Genomic DNA, 25,401 nt, shown 5'->3' with positions numbered 1-25,401 from the left:
TTGAAGAGCTTTTTCAAAGAAAGCTCAAACGCAATTTTTTTCCTGACTAAAACGGGATGTCAAAGTATGAACTCTGAATAGCAAGAACTGCTCTTTTCAGATATACTGGACACACACAAGCTTCAGTTGGCAAAATCTGGTCATCATTACAAAGCAGACTTTACCTGGACTTGTACAATGAGTTTGTTTTTTTCACCCCAAAAGATGTGTTGATTGGTTGCTTTACAGGGAAAAAACAGTATTTCTGAAAAAATTATCTAAAAGAGCGTATTAGGAATCTGTTGTGGCACAGGAGGCAGGGTTATGTAACATAAGAACTGTGGGATAATTAAAAGAAAAATCAAATGCATCACTAGAAACAGATTTAATTCACTGCTGAAACTGCCTGTAAACCATAATTCTACCTTTCACACTCCCTTTCTGAAAGATGGAAAATCAACTTGCACATTTTGTAGGCTCGCACCTGACAACAGTTTTACCAAGGGGAAGATGAGGCTTTTGTCCTCGCTGAGCACCAGCCGGCCTGGGACATGTCTGTGTGTCTTGCAATGTGGTCAGGATGGTCTTGTCCTGCTCTCCCCACCATCATTTGGACTGATTTGTGTTCATCCTAGAACAGCCAGTCAATTGTTAATTGTAATGCTGCCTCTTGCTGCTTTTGAAAGACCATGATGAAGCTGACAGTTGGCTCTTGTGCACTTACATGTTGAGGAAAACAAAAGCTAGGTCTTACAAATGCTCTGAGAAAACAATATTCCTCTCTTGCAAACAGGAACTGGGGGAACTGAGTCAACTAACAATTTTAAGGAGTAGATGAATGTCCTTACCTCATGGCCGTATACGCCCTTCAGTTCATAGAAGCAAATGGCATTGACAGCAATGTCCTCTGGAGTACCAGTATGGCAGAATTAGAAGGTCATTGAAACAGATGACTTTTCCAGTCCTTTTTCACAGTTGTTTTTTTAACTTGGCATCTGTTCTCCCATGTGTACATACATATGAAGGCCGCTAACTCTAACAGTCTCTTTAGGCACATTTCTACGATGTGGATGGAGAAGATCCTTTATTTGGAGAAAAGGACATCAAGATCTAAAGCACCAAACCTTCTCTTGCTTTCAAATGCCTTGAATTGCTACAGTTATACGACACAGCCTGACAGATGGCTTAGCTGGCGCGTCACACTCCTTCACAGGTGAAAAGGTAACAGCTTAAAAGAGAGAATCAAGTCCACAATTTGCAAAGCACCTGTGGGTCCTTTCAATATATTGTGTACATCGTTTGTACATGTGTTTGTGAGATGGGGGAGGCAGGCCTGGGAGAGGTATAGAACAAGTAGGAATATAATTAAACCTAAAAACTAATAAGAAGAAAGATCTATAGGAAGGTAATATCACCTTGTGGTTTTGCAAGTTATTTTTAAGTACTGTATAAAATCAGTGAGAATTTGATTGTGGCATTCACAGTTGTGATACTAATCACTGGGCTCAGTTACAACACAAATCTGGCCTCAGGTTTATATTGATTGAACATCTATTCAATCAATAAAAAACCATAACCCATTCCTTTATTTCATCTAGTCTCAGAGTCTGTTGTCCCATACATTACATCTGATTTGAAGTTAAGCACTGCAGTTTATCCTGTTCACTGTAGGAATGGCTCAATGCACAAAGAATCATGTAGCTCTACTGCCTTTTTCACACTGTAAGCCAAGCCCACTGGTGCTGCTGACCTAACCAGCAGGGACAGATGCCAAATGAGAAATCCTTCTGATAGAGCTCATGACAGCATTTTGCTCCTTGTCAAAACTTGCAATGAAAGGGTATGGAAGGAAACAGGGGATCAATGAGGAATATTTGCATAGCAGCAAGGACTCACAGTCCATGGCTTTTGGGCCTTGGGACCCAGAATTTACCACCTGGGCTGCTTTTGGATTGGATGACGAGGCCCTTAGTTTGGACCTAGTCCCAATAGACTATCAGACATGGATGATAATCCCAACAGATATGGAAAAAGGCTTTATTGAATTAGGTGAACAGAGTATTTGTTTTTAACCTTCACTCCAACTCACAGAAGTGGCCAAAGAGCTTGTTCTCTTATAAAACTAACACAAAAAAAAGCAGAGAATGTTTTTACAAAAAAAACACTGGATCTGAACAAAAGGAAAGACGATACAAGAGACAAAAAAAAAAAGAAGAAAGCCTGCTATTCTTCTTTCTCTTTTGTGAATGTAGCTTATAGTTTATTATCTGCATGTCAGGCTCTTGCACACCTCATGAAATTAAATTAAAATTGGTAGGATACAGTGAATGAAGAACATAAAAGCTTCACTTTCCTGTAGAGGTGCACACATGCACCCACATGTATGTGCACTCACACACACAGGAACCCTCATAGTGAAGGAGCAGAAGCAAGAGCTGGGAGCAGAACTGCTGCTGGGCAGGACTCGTCTTTGTCCTCCTTACTCTTACCAAAATTCCAGGTTTTATTCACAACCTGATTCTTTGACACACCCCTCTTTAATCCTACAATAGAAATCACAAGCTTGAAGATTCACCCAAAGAAATGACAGAGATGGAACAGGGGCAGGTTTCAATGGAAAGATCAGGTTCAATCAGAAGGTAAGCATGTCCTTTGCTAACCACCAGTTTTGGCAGCTTAGCAAATATTTTAAGGAGCTATTACTAAAAGCAAGTGAAAAGTAAAAGGTAAATTACATCTTCAGAAACATTAGTATGACACCTGCCAGGCAGTACCTGTCTTGGTTATTAACAAAAATTTTGGTCTCAAAATTTTCATCAGTTTAAAAACTTTTTCCCCAGCCTGACGTTGATAGGTAAAAACATCTATTAAAAAAAACAAAAAAGCCCCAATAATATCATGCAGCGGTGTAATTCAGAGGTTAATTCCACTTTGCCTTCAGAGTATTTTCTTCTGTGGGTTTTACATATGTCTCAGATTCCACTGACTGGGCAAACAACCGAAGACAATCTGGGTTTCCTTTCAGAGTTAAGATACATGGGGTATCTCCCTATAGAAACAAACAAACAACAGAGCACCTCATAAATATTTTTTATGGGAGCACTGCCTATATAGCACTGATGAAGCCCTACATTTTACATCCCAATAACAAGGATGTATTCTGGAGGAAGGTATTTTAGACACTGCTGTTGACTCTGCCCTGGAATGTCTGTGTGTAGCAAAGCAAATGATTGCCCTGAGGGGATTTTCCCACTGCTCATAAAAAATGTCACAGCCTAGCCTTGTCCCATCTGTACTGTGCTTTCTCAGGGCAACATCAGTGCAACCCATTTGGAGAAGCCTATGCTGTAAATAGTGATGTTTCAAACATTACACGGAACAGTGGTGATTTTTTTTCCATTTAAAATGCAAATAAATGAATATATTAAAAGCAGAGCACAAAGTGGTGCTATACCTGCAAAAAAGTAGCAGGGGCAGATCTGTGAAATAGCAGATTCAGAGCCTGTCTTCATTTGAAGTGAAGGATTGAAGAAAACAGAGAATCAACAGGAGAAATGATGCATGTGCTTGCATATACCCACACGGCCCACACCATTTCTACTTGAATTGCAGCCAATAACTCTGCCCAGCCTGGCCCACCTCGTATCCTTACTGGCTGTAGGGAGATCTGGGGTCTGGTACAAGAAGTACTTCTAGCAAGGGGGGCCTAGGATGCGGCAGGGTCCAGGGATGTTTGAATTCATCCATATGTGTGTCCCATGGTCCCTCTGTCACAAATCCACTGGATTGAAAGCGTATGAGCAAAGTAAGTTTGGGTCTGTGACATCTCTTCGCTTCCAGCAAACTCTGGAGTGCAAGTTAAGGTGTCTGCTTAGAACAGACTGTAAGATATGGATGCAAATTCAGCATGTCTGAAAATGAGAAATACCCCAAAGCTGTACAGCACTCCCAGGGTGATATGAGAGGCCAAAATCCTCACCCGGCCTGCCTCTATAGACCAAGACGCTTGAAATGGGATATGGGAGCTCTTGCCCTGACAGAACCTTCCAAGTCAATCTATTGGCTAAATCGTTCTACCTACATATAACCTGCAAGGCAGCATGCAGCATGGTTCCTTCCACCACAGCGTTTCACCAGCCCTCCATGCATACTGGGCATACTGAAAAACTCCATAGGCCCACGCAACTTTCTAACTTGTAATGGGACCTACACAACAAGCCAAACATGTCCACAGCTATCAGAGGAACAGTCCTCTACAGCACAACCACTATTCTAATATTTGCAATTAAATGCTTGTTATGACTGCATGGTGGCTGCCAGGAAGCTTTGAGAGGTGGCAAGAACAAGGCAATAGTCATAGGTCAGAATATCCAAAAGGGAGATAATGGGGGATTCTTTGTTTTATACCCTTAGACTTACACCCTTTCACTCCCTCCTTCCCATACAAAATAATGGTGTCCATGAATCTCCCCATAGTCATCCTTTCAGAGATTTCTGCTGCACTTCTCTGAACATTTCCTCATTGTTGTGTCCATTTATATAAGAAATAGGTAAAGTGGAACGTGACCTACAAAATGAGCTTGCGCTTTTGACAAACTAGCGATAAGCCTGTACCTTTTTCCCTGATTCACTCTTTCAACACGCTTGTTGTTAGCAGGCAAATCAGTCCCGATTTGACTTTGGTCTGTGCAGATGTGAATCTCCCAGTTAAAACTTTTCGATTCAGCAATCTAAAACCTTGGAGAACACAGAGACCATTATACACACTCTCTAATTCTTGGGGTCCTTTTTGCCTAGTCTGAAATCTCTGTCTCTTACTTTCTGCACAAGAGGATGGTACTCCCTGTAGAAGCAGAAAATGGGCAGAACTGAAAACAATGGATGCTGACAAGCACACTATCATTATAGGTATTTATGTGCTGAGTATCAAGTTGATAGTACCTTCATTTGTAACTTTTGCTCATCTGTTCACTGTTATTAAATGAGCTCAGAAACCAGAGGAGATTTGATAGCGACAGAGGGTAATTACACACTTCAGGAGAAGAAATTTTTCATCGTGGGTTTAGAAAGTAACAACCTATTAAAAAAAAACCAGCAGAAAGAATGTGGGTATTTCAATTCAGCTGTGTTGCTGTCCTCAGAGAGCAGACTCATTAAAAAAATCTACTTTTCACTTTGATTCTAACTAAACGTATGAACATTGCAAAGGCTACAAAAAGTTTTTGCCTTAAATACTCAACTCTGCTTAATGTAGATTTTTGAAAATCCTATATTTAAATAGTGAATTTGTGTTGTGGATCAACAATCTTAATATTTTTGATTGAGTGATTTATCTGTTTAATTTCATAATATCCACCTGTACAAGAATTTGTCTAGTCTACGTATAAAGTGGCTCTGGGTGTTTTATTTGATCTATCATCAAAAAGCTAAATATTTTGTAACACTGAAGTAACCACTGGAAAACAGGTATATTGACGACAAGGATCAGCAGCAATGGATAAGAAAAAGTGTGGGGGAAAACCAGCAAGCTGTCCTATCCATATTAGTACCTGAAATTACTAGCTCCAGCTTAGAGAGGAAGGTGTCAGAAACTACTCCTTTAGGAAAAAATGTAGCATATTGTTATTCCTGGTCCTGTGCAGTGAGGTTCTCCAGCAGCAACTCACCTTTAGTTCGAAGTCGCCATTTCACATGCTGAGCAAGGTTTTACTCTTCAAAGGAATCCTGCGGTTCCATACTGCCACAGAGAGTTAGCATCATCTGGCTATTGGTTTTTCATACAGAGGTTCAAGTCATTTGTCTATTCCCCCACACACCATGCCTGCAGCCTAGCCAAAACTCACAGGAAAATACGTCATTCTGCCTGAAAAAGCTACCCAGAGAGCACAGAAGTCCTTGGCCAAGGGTAATTTCACTTTACGTTTTTTGCTACCCTGTTCAAAAGCTTATTGCTTTTGTCTCAGTGTAGGATGTGTCTGCAAAAGCAACATACTACAGCCTGAAAAATACCAACATTTGCCTCACAACATTAGGAAAAAAGAAAGCAGACTCAACAGCAACATTGACTTCCTAAACTGATTCAGCCAGCACATAAGCATCCCCAGATGACGGTCATTTTATAACCCTCCACTTACCACAGACATTCTCTTCTCTGCAAGCCTCCCTTACCTCCTTTTCGCATCATGCAACACTGTGTTGCCTAGGCTCCGCCATAAACAGCAGTCTTGACATGGTACCAATGACCACAAGAAGATGGTATCTGTTTGCCTGGCAAAGATATTTAGCACCTGTCATTTGGAATACTTTCTCAATTTGTGCAGGGTCTAATGAGCTAATGCCATGATTTGAATTCAAGGACTAATCAGAACCATGTTTCAGATAATCCTTTTTTCAGCTGTAAAAACTTTCTACAACTGTTTCTGAAGCAGACATGAAAAACTGAGTATTTCCAAAAGGGAAGGGACTTCTGGGAGGACTTGTGATCAGTGTGTGTATTGGTACTTGTACACAAATTAACTGTATGGTCCCATTTCAGAGTGAGGCCAAAAGGACTATGTTTTCAGTCTTTTCCTGGTTATTGCTAATCCACTGCAAATGGAAGAGTTCGTCTTTTCCTATCTCCTCATCTTCAGAACTTTCTAACCCAAGCTGCTACTGGTGGCAAACTAACTTAATAAAATGGTGTATATGTATTTCTGGATCAAGATAAAGTAAAATGTTAAAAGCATTTATTGTGTTGAAATTTTCTATGCCAATTTTCTGCTAAGAAGGAGAGATTCAAAAGGTCAAGGCTTTTGCAGTACAGTTAGTGGTATATTAGTTACAGTAATTCAGCCTGAAAATTCCAGGAGAAACAAACACAATGGAATGCCATGAATTACAGGAGGAGACCACATCTTTAATCAGCTCTTGGGAAAAGAGAAACATGCATTTGGTTATTGACAGATGATAAACTGAATTATGAGGTTTGAAGAAATTATGACAAAAAAGGATTTCTAGGATTTTTTTCTTTAAGTAAATAAGCTTTTGTTTTCTTACTTTTTTTTGCCTGATTAGAGACTTTTTTCCCCCTGTTTATTATACTGATACACTTTCAAAACTGTTACCACTGTTTCTGGCATTCAGGTTTTTCAGACGCTCACTGGGCTGTAAAGGCTGGGAAGAGTATGTCTCTAAGTGATGTCTTGAAATAAAATCCAGGAGGCAGAGGAGATTCTGAGAGGGGTGTGATTGATTCTGTACAGTGAAACTGTACTGATTACACAAAGCTCTTAAAATCCAATCTTGAAGGTCTGACTGAAGCCTTTAAAAGACAACACAATCAAGGCTTCTAAATCAGCTTGCTGTGTCTGTTTTCAGGAGTCACCAATTTCCACGGTTCCATCATGGGGAAACTTGCCACTGAATTTTCCTCTGCACAAAATTCTTCTCCAAAATTTAAGTCTCTATTGAAAAATGAAGATCAGCCATGATAGTGTATGCCCATTCCTCCTCTTTCTCTACACCATTATTATCATCATCATGTTAAGCAAATGCAAAGTAATCACCAAAAACACAGGCAATGCATTAATTAATGTAGTATTTGAGCTTTCACAGAGCCTGAAACACGAGCCTGGAGGGGTATAAAGTGCCCCATTCATTTCCAAGGTTTGATTACTTTACAACTCTAAAGCTAGCATGTTAACATTACATTAAATTGCTGCTGATTATATCAGAGAATTTCACAATGTTCAACAACCTCCTATGACTGTCCAAGGTGAAATATGAGAGGTCTAAAGAGAGAGCAAGCAAAATCAACCTTATTTATAGGTATTTTTAAAAAAAATCTCATTATTTTCAAGCCAATCCAGTGACATTTTTTTTTTCTTTTTGAGTTTGGCTAGTATTTCCAAATGTTTCATCAACATTTTCCGCCTTGGCCAGAAGTATTAGAAACTCACACACAATACCAGAAGACGAGTGTGTGAACGCCAGAAAATGAAACAAATAAGAAACTATGGCCAAATTCAGAAACAGCACAAAGACATGAAATGAGGAAAACAAGTCAGTCTGACCATCTTTTGTTGGTATTATCTTATAGTAATTAATGCCATAGGACAGGCATTTTTGTTTTGAATAAGATTTCTCTACTTGACATTGCCTTGCAAAATACCAGCATATGACAGCTGTCAGGTTTTCTCCTCTTTAAGTAATGCTGCCACAATTTCCTATCAAGTAATTGCCCTCATAAGCAGGTACCGGAATAACATGGGACAAAGAGTTTTGCCATGTTCCTTTGTAAGACATTTGAGTCAGAGGTTAAAGAAATCACTGCTCCAGAGGCTCTTAAACATGTCATTGTCATAATATAAAAACTGACTTACTAACTTAGATTATTTGGAGAGTTAAGTGCTTGTGTTATTGCAAATTAAACTAATTAGTATCATTTCCTGACAGCTGCAGTGAGCGACAGCAATTCCATGATTTTTTCTTCAGCCGCTCATGTGGGATGAAGAGAAGAGTGGAGACAGCTTTGTGATTTAATGGAATGGGATCAGTTTATCATTGTAAGGGCACATCGTTCCATTCTTAGCACAGCTCTGCTGCTTCCTCTGCTCCCTCCCAGTTCATCAGCTATTATTGCACTATTAACTTATTACATGGAAGCCAGGGTAGACAGATGGAAGTTGCTGGGAACTTTGCAAATAGCCAGACAAAAAAACTATGCTGGAATTTGCTTGCAGTACTTCCCCCTTTTGGAACTGTTGTAGATGATATTCCCTATCCTTTTAACCAAAACTGTAGCTGCCAGTAGAAGATACAAGAACTCATTTCAATACCACAACTGGTTTAATTGTTATAGAGGCAGATTCGTGAACTAGCGCTGGTTGGAGTCTCTAGCTTATATGAATAATTGCATAAAAGGGAAAGTTACAGTATGTAATTGGCAGACATTTAGCAAATCACTTGCATTTATCATGTGTGGAAAATGTGTACCAATCGTGGTAGTAAAACCATTGTGCTTACTTCTACCCAGAATTTCCATAAGATTACGTGGGGAACAATAGCAGACAGTCCCAACAAACTCTTATAAAATGTCATACTGAAAACTAAAGGTAATCTGATCAGTAAGGAAAAGTCTAAGATTTCTTTAGATGAGCCAGAATGAAATAAAACTCTTGTCCATCTCCCACTTCACAGAAGCCCACACAAATGGATGAAATTACTCTGAATTCAATTATTCTGGAATTCTAACTTTCTAGAGACCATTGGGTCGTGCTTGAACTTTTTCATTAGATCGCTTTGGTCAGATTTGTGCTCTGCTTATATTACTAAACTGGCTCCAAAGGTTTGCTCTATCTTGGAGTCATTGGAATAGACTGTAGCTTTGTGGTTCACAGACTGGATTAATGTTTTCAGCTACTAATTAATTGCTGATCACCAGCATGGAAATTGAATTATCTATAATCGTATTAAAATATGGGGTTTTGTTCCCCTCCTCCATGAATCATTTAGCTTAGAAAGTCTTGACGGAAAGAAATGCATATTTTTGAGACAATACAATACTTTAGTAAAAAGCTAAAAGGGTTGAGGAAATGAATCCTCCTGCTCATTGCAGAGCAGAAATTAATGCATAATGCCATCTATCTAATGTCTCAGTATGGTCCCTGTTAGCATAGGGCCTGAGTACCTTCCACTTTTTATGCATTTATTTTCAGAACACTCCACAAAATGGGGAATTTCTATGGTTTCTAATGATGGTTTGTCAAAAGAAGAACTAAAGAACAAAAGACTGAGAATTCCTCAAGGCAGCACTGGAAATGTGTGATGAAACAGGGAATTAAAATTGCTTCCTCCATGTGCCAGATTTGTATCTGTAACCACATCATTTTTCATATCTATAATCAAGATGGCAAGAACAGACAAAGTCCATCAAGGGAGAACTAGCTGCGGATCCAGCTTCCATTCCCTGATTTCTGGTTTTGGGGACCTTACACATTCTGAACCAGCAAGTATCCTCCATGGCCGCATAGCAAACACCTCTTTCTGAGCATCTTAACACTTCCAGTCATTATTTTTCCATAAGGATTGATTCCCATCACCCATTTTTTTCCTTACGTTTTACCAGGGTAAAGGTCTACATGAAAGCTGAGCCAATCTAGCTGCTCTCCATTGCTGAAAAGGAAAGATACTGCTCCTCCTACATCACCTGACTCCTCTCTGCCACTGCTCTTGACCACACAGCCTTCTCTCCTTCTTGGCCAAGGACCCTTTGGTGGACTCCTTAGTGAGCTAATGCACCTTGATGACTTGGCAGAAAACTATTTGCCTTTTTTTTTTTCCCTTCACAAAACGCATTCCCAATCACTGTCACACAATCCAATACTTCACTTGAGACAATACGTTCATTGCCATGAGATCTGATGGCTTGGGGTTTCCAAGAAGTTGAACAGTTGGTGAATACCTTTGAGCTTCTCTTGAAACTGTGTTTCAAGTCCTGCTCTGCTGACCTCTGAAATGGCCTCAGTGCAATGTGGAGACCAGATTTAGCAATACTGGCCAGCACACAAATAAGCCACAAAGGAAGCAAAATCACTTACAACTCTGCCCAGCAGAGAGTGTCAGGGGAGTCAGCCAATTCTTTCTTGACTCATTTTTTTTTCTCTTAGTGAAAATTCTCCCCACAGCATGCAAAACAGATCACAACTTTTAGAAACACCTTGCATGGCTTTTTTTTTTTTTTTTTTTTACTTTCAAACAGCCAGTCTCAAAGTTTATCACAGCCCATTTGGAAATGGATCGGTTTGGGTCCAAAAAATGTGAAAATGCCTGGGATAGCTCTTGGTTTAACAAATGTTTGTGTGTAATAAAATAGAAAAAACACACTCAAAAGCCAACCTCCCATTACTGTTGTGTAACTGCCCAGATCTAAAAAAAACCCTTGAGGCAGCAGAGGGGAAGGAAAGAGCTAATCTTTTGACATTTACACTTTGTTCCCTGCCCTGGTCCTAGACATCATTTCCAGAATGGTGCGGCCACTTTTTCCATACTGCCAGCATGGAATTAATCTGCTTTCCTTAATTTCAGTATTAGAATCAATTTCATTTCTTTTCCAAATATATTACACCTGCATTAACCACACAGCAATGATAGGAGCTACTTCAGAGTTCTTTCCCTTTCTTTGTATGTACACAACACAAAAGTTTGTGGATTTCAGCTTCCATGCCCTGCCGCTCCCCACTTTTCCACTTCTACCAGCAGCCAGGTTTGTGGAGATGCACAACTGGAGGGAATGATGCAGGCTCTGGGGTAACTCCTGCAATACCTCTGGCCGTCTCTGCACCTTTGATGCTTCTCTGCAAGTCCAAATATAACTGAATTTCTAGAACTTGATGTCAGTTATTCCTGAGGGTCCCTCTCAGTTTAGGTTCCTCTGACTATTCAGGAGGCAACTCCTCCTCGGTCTCTGAAACACCTGAGTAATTCAAGTAGCTGTCTGGATCCAAAATACACATGAAGAGCCTGTACCAGACTAAAATGCCAAATCAGAATCTTTTTTCTGAAGTCAGATTTCACAGTATCATCAGCTAGGCCACTCCGGTGTGTGAGGGAAACCGCCCCACTCTCTTGCATTTTCTTAGTCATTCATTAGAGCATATGATTTAAAACAAAAACCCAAATAGGTCTCGCAGGGAATTCCCCTTGAAAGACAAGAAGCTTGTGCTGTTACACGAGATCTTAATACATAGATGGCTAAAAAATTTTTCACTAAAAATTTTCTTGGGCAACAGAAACCTTTGTGTGGCCTTAATGATAGGACTGATTAAAAATACCAGTTATTTTCATCTGAAGAGCTTAACTAGGATTAAAGAAAACAATAAACAGTAACAGTAAATTTTTCTAAGATAGTTCAGTTCTTCTCTCTCCATAAACTGCTACAAGGTAGCTTGAAAAATGCCTGTTTCTTTCCTTCATGAGTTAAGGGATTGGTTCAATTAAGGCAAAAGCATTTTAGATTAAACAGCTACACCTACCATGGAGGCCTTCAGGATGAGTCTCAAAAATGAGAGGACATCCTCGAAATATTCCTTAATACAGCTCTGATGCTATTTCATAGTCTCTATTGCTTTACAAGAGGCATTTCGTCAGAGGTACGTGGAAGGTAAAGGCAAATAAACAGGCTGTAGTTATTGCTGCTAGGGCCAATATGTACACTTTTCAGCTACACCACATGGGAGAGGTTATGCACTTTAAAATTTACATTCATTTAACTTGAGTGGGCCAGCTATGAACAGTAGAAATAACCAGCACATTCTAGACATATTTTAAGTTAATTATTTTAACTGAATATTCGAGGTCTTTAGGCAGCTCCTTCTTAAAAAAATAGTATGTCTCAATAAGAGTTGATATAAAACATACAGTGTTAGAATGGATTGTATATTGTCATCTAACAAAGCTCTTTCAGTGTGAAGCCCTGCTCAATTTGTCAGCCAGAACAAAACCTATCTTATCACCCAAGCAACCAGAAACAATACTCAGCCTTGGACAAACCAGAGGTTTAATCTTAGAGATGGGTGACCCTCTCTACGTTTGTGATTTGGGGAAATTCTTAAGGCTCCTTTTGCAGGGCTGACCCAACGAAATGGGAGTGTGGTTTTCTTTTCCTGTGTTTCAAAAAGCCATGTACTGCAGGGTTTTTTTTCCCTCCTTAAAAAACGTATTTAAATACCTACATCAAAACTATCCTCTATTAGAGACACCATGAAAGCAGAAATAAGAACACCTCATATCCTCTAGGACAATATCCACTAGGGACCACCCTTCATGCTTGTTCCTTTTCCCACACCAGTTTTCCTGTTCTGGCTCTTCTCTGCCCCTTTATCTCCACACAGTTACCTTCTCACTATGCTCTCCTTCTTCCATTCTCTGCGTCACTGCTCTTAATGTACCAATTTTCATTTTTCCCCAATAAGTGTGTCTTAAAAAGCAAACCCAAAGGTATGTAAGAACAAACTAGTTTTATAATCAGCCATGTGCAAACAAGTCTGGATTTTAACTGAAGGAGTTTGCCTTCATTGCCGCCAGCAATGTGATTCTATTTTAACTTTCCTATCATCAAACTTTATGCAAGGTGAAGCAACACATCCCTGAGAAATTATTATGGCACTGTCAGTAACAGGGACTTTGCCCCACAAGCTTTCTCATGAATGAAACAGTTACAACAGCTGTGAAGTTTGAGCAAGACCTTCCTGCTGTAGGCAAAGCCTACACAACTCTGGCATTTGGCTTTCTGTCTCCTCACAGGTCTTCAGAACTGTGCCTGTGTCTAGTTTGTTTTAGTGATCCACTAACTTGTGAGAAGTTTGCTACTGGGGATAATCAAGATGTCTTCTAATGTGAGTAGTAAACACACCTCAATGTTTCCAGACAGCAGATAGGAAGCTAACATCAAAATCAATTGAGTCATTGCTGACACAAACTTGGTACAAGACTTTTAAAATGTATCCCAGAAGCAGGAGTAGTCTGATCTTAATTTCAATCCAACTTTTTTTTAATACATTTTTTATGGACCATAGGTCATATAATTCTAGATGTCTTAAATTATTATGAGCTTTAGAAAATAAGTAATATTTCAACATGATACATCATGGAAAAGCACTCAGTGAGGGTCTCTAGCTTTCAAAACTGACTAGTGATTTTGAGTATCTGATCTGATATAGCTGAAAGGAGACTGATTTTAGTAAGTTCTAGTAGCCCTCATAAGAGAGGCAAGCTTGCTTAAGACATCTCAAGACAGTCTTTTGCAATCTGATTTCCAAAAGTTCTTGACGTTTAGTCACTTGATATCCTAGATGGAGACAGGCACTAAAAACATACAGTAATTACCTTGAGATCACCAGTTCCCAAGAATATTTAGACAGAGCAATCCTTCACAGGCTTTTTGAGGGGCATAATCTCAAGACTGTAGTCTCAAAATGATGGAAGCAGCAAGATCTGGTGAACACAATGTTTCTTTATAGACTGGAAAAAATAAACAGAATTGGGTTTCCTTACCAGAAGCACATTGCCATTTCTGTATTATAAGATAAATTAAACTAAAGAAGTCAGCTATTGACTTCTCAGGTTACAAGGGTTACCACAATAACAAAACAAAGCTCACAATGCTGATCTATTCCAGGGGTTATGGCCAGTCCTGTCTGGAATGATAGCCACAGCAGAACCCACACAGTGCAGCAGGGATGTGCTGCTTAAAAAAATATTGCTCTGCAGAACTTGTCATGATTCAGTGGCAGACATCCCTGAGACATATAGTTCTCTCATGACAAATATTGTCTATTACTTAATTAACACATCTTTAAACTGAGAAGACAGGCTCTTGGCAAGAGGCATTTGCATTGTGCAGTTAAACAGATAAAATACTTGCTTGCCTTGTTATAGAAAAAAACTCAGTGGTAGAAGTGTGCGCCCCTCCCAGCTGACAGCTTCTCTACACCAGGGTGCTACTTAAGCACCTACAGCATCAAATGCTCCCCACCAATACAGAATAGGACTTGCAGTGGCCTGACACAACTGTGTACAGGTTTGCACTGCTGCATTGGTGCACACCAAGAGCCATAAAGCATGTAGCTTATCAGCTGTCGTAAACGTCATCTACTCTTCCTCAGCTTTCCTCCCAGCAGCGAACACTGCACCTTCTTAGAGTTATACAAGATTTTGCCGCAGACTCTTCCTCTGACCTGAGTGACGAGCATGTGTCAAAAGCTCATCCAACACAGCTAGACTGGTACTTCTCACTTTTACTTTCAAGATCAGAGCTCCACATCATCACAATAGCTTTAAGCAGCATTGCTAGCACACACTAAAAATGCACGTCAACATTCAAGAAAGGAAGAAAGGAAGAAAGAAAGAAAAAAAAAGAAAGTCACAACAGCGAAGCTGCTCCTGTTAGTCATCCCAGCCAGTAATTCAGAAACAATAACAAAACACTTGACCAGAGAATTACAGTGTGGTTGTCTGATCCTCAGTGAGCATCCCAGTGCCAAAGGCTCCTCTACCATCTGACAAAACCTTCAGAATTCCTTCTAGGAGAGTGTATTTCTGTTATGTGCCACACAAATCATCCTTTCTGAAAGATCTTCATTTTACATCCTTGATTCCAGTCAAGAACAGGTCTTTCTCATTCACTTCCTATTCCTTACATCTTCCTTGGAGAAAGCACTGGAGAAAACAGGATCTGCAGGTCACTGCTTTGATGGTGAACACTGTGAAGTAGGCAAGCCTCAGCCCAAACAGTCTGTGGCCTCCATGAAATGCCATCAGTGGCTCCCAAGGAGGTCGTTCCCGCTGCTGCAGCACAGGCAAGTCAGTTTGGCAGCAACGGTCTGGTTTTATTTGGACATTGCAGGTATGTGGACTAATCCCCAAGTTCTACAAGCTTAGGTTCAGCATCTTATAACTTTTTTTCAGTCTCAGAGTAAGAAGCCACTCCTGCAGACATCCTTTCAAACCCATAGTCGTGTGCTCTCTCCTCTCCAGCTCTCTCTCTCTCTCTCCTCCCTCAGGCAGGAGATATTGATGTACCAGTGCAAACTCGCCACAGTCTCCTTCCCTGGTCACCCCATTTTTAATCTCTTTCCCATCAGCACAGGAGTGCTAACAGCAACGACCTTCCTGATTAGGCTGGGATGGGGTCTTGAACACTTTTCTCCACTGTGAAACCAAACACTTTAAGAGACTGAGGCAATTGCCGTGGATGTAGAACTATATATGAATGTGCTCTTCAATCCGCCACACCTTCTCTCACGCTTATTCACAGATTTTCAATTTCTTCCTATTTTATCTTAACTTCCTAAAGCTTCTAAATAATTTCAATGCTAGCTAACTTGCATCATATTAATATAAATTAAGAAGTAGTACTAAAATCTCCACCCTCCTAATCTCTAGATTCAAATTATTTGACTTGTGCTTAGAACATAAAAGGATGCATACACTGGAGACCTTGGTTCCTTGTTGTGCTAAATATGCTCCCTTCTAACACAGTGGATTGGAAATGTGAACATGTATTCATCTGTTGCATTAGGACTAAAGACTATAAATACAAAGCCTCTGGACTTGACAGCAATGTCTGCTTTTGCTTCAATAGTAGACATGGGGGCTTTTGAAGGCAGGAGATCAAGTGCTAGTTATCAGCATTATCACTGAATACATGTGTATTTCTAAAAATGTCAGCCATTTATTTAGGCACACAAACCCAGAAGGGCTACTACTTATAGGTACATAAATCTTCTGTACTCTTTCCCATAAGAACGTTTTCTACTTCATTAACCCATGTGTCTCTCTGCTTTAACCAGCCACTATCAATCCAAATGCAAAAATTTCTATAGTTACTTCACAATAAAGTGTTTTGTTCAAAAACTAAAAAAAAAAAATAATAAATTACATATACTATTTTATTTAGAAAATTTGGGTTTGCATACATACCATTCCTATGCATGCTACTTTTTGAAATGAGAATCCTTCTGCACAGAAGCTACTTTTCTATGCTACAGTTGGTCAAAAATCCAGAGAATAAAAAATCCTGATGTTCCAAGAAACTCAATCAAGCAGAATAATTTTAAATTCTATTCTAATTCTAAAAAATTCTCCAAACAATCTTCAGTCTGGCGAAAAGACAAACTTCTACCAATATCTTTCTTCTAAGGATCTATAATCTTAAATATTGGAGATAAAATAATCAGAAAAGAACAGATTTCTTCTAGATTTTTATGACTGATTCTCTACCTGCTAACTACTGCATTTCCTTGTTTACAGATTTCAAGGTTTTCAGATCAGGTGGCTACTTTGTTTCCTTCCTTTCAGTGCTCTAATACTTACATACCATTCTAATATTTTAAAAGAGAATGAGAGAAAGTGGTGAGAAGGGCAGGTATTTATGAATACCTGGGTTGTGATCTTCATCATCTGTTCACTTGGCTTTTGTGTTAGTTACTTCGGCTGACAGGACCTCAATTTGCTATTTTAATGGTTTAAATAAGAATAAATGCTCTTTAAAGAGAAAGGGGCTAGAAAGATACTGGTAGGGGTATTTTCTAATCCTATTCCTACTGCTAAGCAGGCAAGATTCGTTAACCAATTGTTCTCATAGTGTCTCCAGACAGCAGAACTAGAAGTGGCAGATAATACAGGAGAAATTCAATTTATTCTGAAAGTGTTAGCTCTAAGATAGCATGTCTCTTCACACTACTCTACATACCTCACTAACGTTCAAACAGACAACTTAGGAAATGCCAGGTTATTTTTAGAACACCACTGCCACCAATAATAACTATTCACAATATGTAATCATGCAAACTGAATAAAATTACACTAGTCCTGGATTAGTGAGACTTTACTCTGGTTAAAATTGCTCTTTGCTGTGGCAGAAGTCACTTCTTTTTGTATTTTACTGCTTCAGTATGGCATTATCCCTTAGGCAGATACAGCCCAGGTCAGTGAGGAGGGTTTTCTGCTACTGCAGTACATTGCAGTTTGGTAGCAAGGCAGCATGATGCATTGTAAGGCAGATTACTGTGATTTGCCAATGTGTGATTCACAGATATGATTGTATCTCATTTCAGAACTAAGTGGAACTGTCTGCCCCTTTGTATTCATTTAAAAGCCACGCAATGACTCTCAAATCATGGCTTTACCACCTAAAACATGAAAGGAAGTCAGCTTGTGTCCCAGCACTAACTTCGCTCTTTGTGCACCAAATTCAGTAACCCACCTGCTCTGGTGTGCACAGCAGTCCCCTTCTCCCACAGACAAGATGAGCACTGATGGGATTTGTTTCAATACAAAAGTCCATTCTCCCCCTTTCCCTGTTGGGCAGTTCCAGATTCTCAGTCTCTGCCTCCAGCCAGTTCTGTAACAATACAGGTTTCTAGAAGGTGTAATTCCCTGGCAACATGAAAAGCCTTGGAGTTGGTATATAACTTTTTCCTTTAATGTTAAATTTAAGTAATAGGACAGTTGTATTTCACAGGTACTGTTATTAGCTGTGTAATAACAAAAGAAGACTGTAAGGGTCCCCTGAAATGAGGTTGCCGCCTACTGAATACCTTGTATCCCTGCAGGAAGAGGCAATCCCTGCTGTCAAACCTCACAATTTAAAAACTTAAGATAAATAAAAGGAGTCTTATCACTGTACCTTTTTAGATGGGAACAGAGATTAAAGAATTTGTCCAGGTCACCTAGGAATTCTGCCGCGGAACAAAATGAACACAGATCTTCTGAGTCCTAGCTCAGCAACTTAACTACAAAGCTTTTCTTCTGTTGAAGTGACCAGAAGCAGCTAAGCCAGCATGACATGTTATCTTTATTCAAACTAACCAAAGTACGTACTTAAGACCATATATTTTCTGGTGGCTGAAATACCATTTCTGGGGACCTCTCTGCCATGTTATTTTGTAGAGTTTTATATCAGTTTGACACCAGCAGTGATGGGATTTACTCCTCTCCAGAACAGCACAGGGCTCAACCCCAAGAATCCACGGATCTGTGACTGATGTTTGAAAGACTCTATGCAGGATCCTCTGCTCCTAGCACCATGAACCAGAGCCCTGCAGGAGACTGTGGCTTCCCCGGATTGACAGCTGACTGCTGCCAAGGGGAACAAATGTTGTGTATAGATTTGCCTATTTCCTCATGCAAGTCTTTCACAAAGAGAAGGCTCATTAGGAGGTGGGAGGGAGGGGAGGTTGCTGCAGAAGATAAAAAGAGCAGCACAATCCCACTAATCACATATCTAAAGATAGCATTGTTTGAAACAATGAAAACAGACAGGCTAACAACCACCACTACTCATTTCCCTTTCCCAGAACATGTTTCCCTGGGAATACATGAGTTGCCTGTAGTAAGTGTTAGGTCTGTATTGCTGTTACAGGTAGTGCTGGAACACATACAGTAGTAGTTACTAAGCTAGATAATTTCTTCATAGTTTACAATGAATAAGAAGCACTCATTTTAAAATTGAACAAAGCAGGCCAAAATTTCAAGACCAGAGTTTCTTGTGCCACTGCCAGACTAGCTTCCAGCCTTGTGGTAACATGTCAGTCACTAAGAATCTTCATGGCTTAGCATACTGAAAAAGACCTGCATGCTGCTTATTAAAAACCTACAGGCTAGCCAATCTAATCAAGGAACTGGCATGTACTTCCATCAGCCCTACCTTCCACCTACCAGAGGACAGCTGTGCAGACATGGGAATGTGCGAGTCATAGACATGAAGTGCACATACAATAACAAGCAATGAGGTATCTACAGTTCAAAGCAATACGTGCTCATTTGTGAACCATGTATGTCTGACATCTCCATGCCAGCAGTCTGACTGCTACAGTTTTCATTACATTTTGTTCATCATCATGAAGGAACAACCTCTAGTGTTTCATCCGAAGAAATAGTGCAGTTTCCTCTCCGTATCAAAGAGTCCTCTAATATTAGTGCCTTGCAAAACAGGACATCAACTGCTATCCCAGAACTACTTAAAAAGCAAACCAAAAACAAAAGCCAAAGCCTTCTCATCATTATACAACTGCAAATATTTTGGTCCCGCATGTCAAACAAGCTTAGTTTTGACACAGACTTCTAAAGTTTCCACTGACTTGGCAGTCAACACCCCCAGCTCACAAGCTTCTTAATATCCTAAAGTTCCACAGCTGAGCAGCAAGAAATGATCTGATGAGGGACGATGGATTAATTTGTCTCACATATCTGTTTAAGGGAATGACAGGAATGAAATAATTTAAAGCTAAAGGTCTTTGCATATCTTTCTTCTGAAAGACTCTTTGTATCAAATGCTATGAATTCATGTTAACCATGAGGCTTTTGCAATGTGGCAGTGCCAGCAAATAACATATAATAACTTGTGGTGAACCATTGTGAACATTTAATTTGATGCTAAACACATTTCCAGCAAGGAATACACAGAGATGTTTTCTAGGTGTTGAAGTACATCTGTATCACTGAATTGATATCACAAGTGTCTCATGCCTTCCAGCAGGAGGCTGTAGTATCTGCAACAAATGGATTTTTTTTTTAATCGTGGTTTTTGGCACTTTCTAGAGGCCTCATATTCAGCTAATGGCTCTAGCACAAGTTTACAAACCCAGAGGCAGACTGGATGCTAGAAGAACCTTGCCATTCCTCCCAGGGAGTGATTGGAGGTCTGTCAGACCAGCTAGGGGCAACGCAGCAAACTTTCCAGGAACCCACAGAAGTTTTTATTTTTCTGTAGCCTTTTAACTGTCTGGCAGGAATTGGAAATGCCTGCTTGCATCAGTCCTAAAGAGGGCTGGCCCATGCTAGTGCCCTGTGAAGAATGCTCTGAGATCCCAAGAAGACCACAGCTTCACATGCAGGCCATGTGCCCTGGCAGCAGCAGTCTCCACTCCATGCAGATGTTTTAATTTGCCACTCTCAAAGCAGATGTGTTAGTACTAGCAAACTTGGGAGGTGACCACACTTGCCTCCCTGAGGGACCAGCTGCAGAAGGAATTTGATGAGCAACTCGTGCTTCTGCTATGGCAGCAGACAACATGGCAGAGATGCTTCCTCACCTCTTTACAGTGGCTATAACCATCACCCTTTAGGTGACTAGGCAGCCACAGAGTACCCTCTCCTGCTCATCTTTGCAATGTGATTAGAAATGCAAGGATTTTGTCTTAACACAGTAAGGAAGCCACACATGAAGGCCCTACATCAAGGCATTTGAGAATTATGTTCATTACATATCATATCATTAGATAAATAATCCTCTTCTGAAATGTTGGTTTCTATCTACACTAACACTGATGTTATACTTATCAAAAGAACAGTTATTACAGCACTTTGGAAAAGTGCAGTGAACAAGCAAAGTGCTGTATATTTGCATTCACATATCCTGCTGAGACCCTTGGGTATTAAAAATGCTATAACCATTTTTTTCCAAGTATCATCTATTGTATTTCATCCTTGAAATACAGTCAATCTTGTCCAGAGACTTGAGCAGAAAGATAGCAAGCATGAGGTATGTCCCACAGAAATTTATATTCTTATTTCTATGTAGAAGTACAATTTTTCATGTAATTAAAAATAATATTTACCATACTTTCACATGTAAATCTGCACCTCAAATAATCTATGCAAAGTCAGAGGGTAGACAGGAGTCTGATGGGAATTCCGTAAGTATGAGGCCACATGACAACTGAGAATACACTGCATTGTTCTGGGAAAGAGAGAAGATCTAGAAATGCATCTTATTTTAAGATCATGATCTGCTTGGATTGTTTGAAGGTGCTATCATCCCTGAATACCAAACATATGAGAAGCAGGAATTTGAGTCGATACTGATGCAGTGATCATACATTCACAAGATAGTCCTCCTCTCCACATTCAGGACTTCTGGAAAGGGATCACCACTGTGAAAGCTAGCAAACCCCTCATGACTGATGGAACACACATGGGGAATAACATATACACACATACATACATACATACATACATACATTTCTTAATATGCCTGTGTGTTTTGGGCTCACTTCTCATGATGTGCTCTCTCTAACTGTCCCTGTTTCAACCATAATTATCCTGAGCAATAGGAATTCATTTATGTTTGGAATGTGCACGTTGGCTGTCACGCTACTTACTGCATTGGGTAATGAGCACAGCTTTTATCTTTTTGTTCCAGCTGGCCTTCTCAAAGGTAAGTCATAGTAGACCAATGCAAAGTTTTACATGGAAAGCGTATGAAGTGATATTAGTGTTTCAATTTTGTGGTGGCCTATCTGAAACACTTTCAATTGGTTTAAGTTTCTTCAAGCACTTCAAATTAGGCATAAATCTCATGACACTCAGAACCACACCATATACATCATACTGTAAACCCATCTATTTCAAATATCTAAATTCCAACTTGGATAAAACACGGAAATTATTTCAAATATTCAAATTTTTAAAAGAATGTTCACACTGACATAACAAGCTGAAGAGTCAGTCATAGAAGGCAACCTGTGACAACAGAAGAGTAGGAAAACCCCAGCCATTTATGTGACTACAGACAGACATTCTAAACACAGGTTTGGCTGGCAGTCTGGAAAATGCTAGGTTTAAATGCCCATATTTGCACTTGACACTACATTAAATGCATAAATCCTTTAACATGATACTTTGCTTGAGTCAGAATTCTATGTCCATAAAGATTTTCACACTAAAACACAAATGTCCCAGCAGTTTGAGAAATGGAAACTGAGTCACTGATGTGTTACTGGGGTTTTATGGAAGCAGGTACATTATGGAAAAGTGCTCAATTTAAGTTTCATTTTTTAAATGCTGTTTTGTGAACAAGATATCATCCAGATATACAAAGTATTTATTATTTGCTTGTAAGGCACTTTGATTATCATACATGTGTCTGTTGATGATATTTACGATGAAATAAAAAGACTTGCTCTCAGCACAGAATAACAAGAAAAGCTCAAATATGAAAAATAACTTTCAAGTTACTTGAAGAATCAGTTTTCTCATGATTTTCACTGCTATTTTTTAGGGGAAACCAAAGCCCCCAATTTATTTTCATTTTTTCCTGTGAAAAGGTTTTGATATTACATACTCACTTGTTGTTTCAGAAAAATATGGGTTCTTTTTTTTTTTTCCTTAAAACCACATCTCTTTGGTAAAAAATAGACACATTTAACAGAAATTGAAAATTCTTGTTAAGAAAAAATAGACAATGCTAGGTTTAAAAATCTTTTGACAGGAAAATGTTAGCCAACTCTACTCTTAGAAGCTTCTTGGCCCTTTATTGCTGAAGAATTTGCTGTTTGAGAGCTGTCAGTGGTTTGTAGCGTGCTTTATGGCGTAGAGTATCTCAGCAGTATTCAGCAGTAATTTCTGCCTCAAGTTGAGCATTTCAACAGGAGAGATTGTTTCAATGCTTCTGATATGTTTTTCCTCATTGCATCCCAAGAGTGATGGGACAAGAGGAGCCCTGGAATAAAAGGGTAAGACTATTTACCTGCGGAATTGAAGATGGGTCTTAACAAGAGCAGATTTCTAATTCTTCTTTAGAAAGAAGGTGAATTCTTTTCTAACACAAGGCAGTGTCATGTCCTCTTGAGCCAATTACTGCATCTGACACATAAGTTTATGTAACAAAGAAGAGGTCATTGTATTAGACAGCACTAGCAAATACACTTTGAGTACAGAGTCTGATATTTGGCTCCAACCTCAGACATTAGATAGCTTTGCAGCCTTCCTCCTGCTCCATGACACTATGTGAAAGGCACATGGGATGGTGGGTTTCAGTGGTCTGCTGCATAACTGTGTTTGCCCATACACCTGAGAAAAGGCTGTGGCTCTGCACTGCATCCCTGCAAGAAATAAAAGATCCTAACTACATAAAAACGTGAGGTGGGAGTCAACTTGTTAATCTGCCTCTTGATGTGTGTGACTTATCATATGTGCTAATGCACCTCCATGGAGGAGGTGCAGGGTAAATCAGTTGCACTGGAGACAGATTACAGCAACTAATGGAATATTCAGGCTAGCTCTAATCTTCCTCATCTACTAATGACGACTGCAGTGACCATGCAGTACGACAGGCTCCAGCAACGAATCTGTGGAAAAAAACATCCTTGGCCCCAGAGCATTTTGACATGTTATGCACGTTTTACTCCCAAATGTAGACAATGATTTTCTCTTTTCTATACCTAATTTTCATAATCGAATAACTTACGTCACTCCAGTGCTGAATCTGTGTTGTTGCCTTTGCTCCCCTTGAAAGCAACATGAAACCGAAAAAGCAAGATTCTGATTGTTCCCAACTGATTCTACCTTCCTTTAGAACAAGAAGACCCCTGCAAGAGAGTCCATGCTTCTGCAAATGAAAATAAGCTTACCGCATAAGGGGTATAAGGTATAGAAAAAAATGGCTGTCTATTATTTTTGTATGAATATTTCCACTACCCCATGACTTTGTGCCAAACTGAGTCTCTTTCTCCCTAAAACCAAATTAAACTATCCTAGCTGGATGGCATGATTTCTTGGTGGTTTTTATAGCCAGCCACAAGAAAATTAAGTTATGTGCATTTCAGTCATAAAGTCTTGTTTCAGGTTCAACAAAACTGGGAAGTGATTAATCCTCTTCTAAAATATTCCAGATGAGAGCTGACACATACACCCCCCCGCAACCCTCAAATGGTTACTCTCCAGCAAGGCAGTTCATTGTATAACTGGCTGAAACTGCACACAGGTCAGTATATAGAGCAGCTAGATTTTTCAGCTCTAATAGAACAGTACATTAATAAAAGATAAAGGAAAGATGTTTAAATTTATGTGTTTCCTAAAGATAAGACAGAAGCAAACACTGTTTGAAACACATCATATTTTACTGAACTTTGCAGTTGGCTAAAGAGGTAATGAAACACCCATTGGCAAGCCAATTCCTAGGGGCTGGGGCTACACACAGTAACCTTGAGAAACACAGGCCATGAATCTAGAGAATCCTCTTCTTGAGCACTATATCAAATAACCTTCTTGAAGAACTCCTTACAGTGCATCCCCAGCATTAGGGTTTACATTTAGTGTGGAAAGAACATACATGTATCTGCCATTTTCTCTGTTTGCAAACAATGACGCAAATAGTGCAGGTCAACTGCAGTAGGAGGGAGGTCATGGCTACACAGACTTCTGGGTATGCCTGCCTGTGGCTACCTTGCCACCAGCCTGCATTCCTGAACTTCCTCTGTCACACAACACTAGGGCTATATTTGCAGCTCACAAAGCTATACTTCTGGTCCTCAGAGCTCATTTGCTATAGCTACACAACACTGCTTTGTGCCATGTAGACATAACTCACATTTCTTGTAATGCAACCTCAGTCCTAGATGGAGTTGTGATGATTACATTTCATCAACCATGCTGCTCACAACAATCTAATTATGAAGAAGAAACTTAACAGGGTTCCAGAATCACAAAGACTGAAACACACCTCAGATGTACAGTTCTAATATTTGTTCTCAGTCAATTACCATTGCTTCAGCACTGTGCATCAGTATACTTTCATGTACAATCCAGCCACTACTGGTTAGTAAGAAAGTTCAGCCAGGCCAGCCAGGCAAACTGGAATTAGAAAGCAGACTGTATGCTGAAAATATTCTTTCCAAAGGTCTCATATACACGTTCTGTGGCAAAGAATAGATCTTTTAGAAAGATCTTATTGAAAGAAGTTCTTGGCATCTTCATTTTTATATGTGTGTAAAATATATTATTTCGTAATCTGAATCTGTTAAAAATGCGTAATTGAAATAAACCTCTCAATTTTTTTCCAAAGCAGGGAAGGAAGAAAGAAAACACTAATAGTTTGTATTCAAAGCTTTGATATTCACTTGGCATTCTGCTGTACTTAATGATAGCTCTACAAAGAAA

Source organism: Haliaeetus albicilla, chromosome 4, assembly GCF_947461875.1.
Source record: "Haliaeetus albicilla chromosome 4, bHalAlb1.1, whole genome shotgun sequence".
NCBI classification, from domain to species: Eukaryota; Metazoa; Chordata; class Aves; order Accipitriformes; family Accipitridae; genus Haliaeetus; species Haliaeetus albicilla.
The sequence above is the reverse complement of the archived record's forward strand: the minus strand, read 5'-3'. Positions refer to the sequence as shown.